This window comes from Otolemur garnettii, unplaced genomic scaffold (assembly GCF_000181295.1).
Source record: "Otolemur garnettii isolate 467f Iridium unplaced genomic scaffold, OtoGar3 scaffold00087, whole genome shotgun sequence".
Taxonomy (NCBI): domain Eukaryota; kingdom Metazoa; phylum Chordata; class Mammalia; order Primates; family Galagidae; genus Otolemur; species Otolemur garnettii.
Genome location: NW_003852482.1, coordinates 8,449,995 through 8,451,318, shown reverse-complemented (window position 1 = coordinate 8,451,318; position 1,324 = coordinate 8,449,995). Strand labels below are relative to the sequence as shown.

Sequence of the window (1,324 nt, the reverse complement as noted above, 5' to 3'; positions counted from 1 at the left end):
ACCTTGGACTTGATCCTAAGGGCATGGGGCAGTCAGTCATGCAAAGCTTTTGAGCAAGGGAATGACATGGTCAGATATGTATGTTTTAAAATTGGAGCTGCAGTGTGTGCCTGCTTTTCCATCTCATAAAGAAGTGCGGAAGTGCTGGCTCTGCTGCCCTGTTAGGTTGTGAGTCTGGCAGCATGTGGGATCTTCCAGGAGGCTGGAGAGGAGCTAGAAGGAAGGCTTTGTCTGCAGTGTGGTGGAGTGGCTAAGAGCTGGGGTTCCAAAGTCCATTTGCCTGGTTTCAGTTCTACATTCACCACTTAGCTGTGTGACCTCAGGCAAGTGATACAGGCTCTCGGAGCATTATTTTCTATATATGTGAAATGCAAGTAAGGTGGTTCAGGTTAAGGGCATAGAGTGGGACCTGTCCCCACAGGCAAGTAGAAGTGTTGTGCTAGTCTTAGCACAGTGCAAAACCGTTAAAATCATCGGCTCTCCAATAGAAAAGGGTCCTGGGAGTTCATCCTGTTCCCTTTACAACAGTCTGCCTGAGTCCTCCTGTGGCACTCTCCTTGGTCAGACAGGACAATCTGGCTCTCTGTCCCTCACAATTTGACCCTTCAGAATTCCAAGGGGCACCTTTCAGGTGCCTAAACCAGTCTGCACCATCCCAGGCCAAGTGCAGCTTCATTCGGCTATTTCTCAGGGAGTTGCTGAGTGCCGGTGTGAGTAAAGGTTTAGGGGTGAGCAAGACCAGAAGGGTCTCTGCTCTTGGTTTTTTTAACCACTGAGCATGGAGCTCAGATTTGTACTCCTTTTTATTTATTTATTTATTTATTTGCAGTTTTTGTCCAGGGCTGGGTTTGAACCCGCCACCTCTGGCATATGGGGCCGGCGCCCTGCTCCTTTGAGCCACAGGCACCGCCTCTGCTCTTGGTTTAAGTGAGAGACAGATAGTGAGCCTGGAAACAAATAAGTAGTTGCAATCACCATAAATGGTGTTATGGAAGGAAAAAAATGATGCTCTAATAAAATAACAGGGGGGCCCTCTTTTTTGTTTTTTTTTGAGGGTCTCACTGTGTCACCCTCAGTAGAGTGCCATGGCATCCCAGTTCACAGCAACCTCAAAATCTTGGGCTTAAGCAATTCTCTCTCCTCAGCCTCCCAAGAAGCTGTGACTACAGGCACCCACCACAATGCTTGGCGATTTTTGGTTGTAGTTGTTGTTTGGCGGGCCTGGGCTGGGTTTGAACCCACCAGCTCCAGTGTATATGGCTGGGGCCCTAACTGCTGAGCTACAGGTGCCCAGCCTGGGAGGGGGCCCTCTTTTGCATTAGGG

At 49.2% G+C, this 1,324-nt stretch overlaps 1 protein-coding gene across 2 annotated transcripts in view; it reads left to right on the top strand.

Moving 5' to 3' along the window:
- The window catches only part of TBC1D13 (TBC1 domain family member 13), a 19,666-nt gene that overhangs the window by 6,890 nt on the left and 11,452 nt on the right, over positions 1 to 1,324 (top strand). The window lies entirely within an intron of this gene.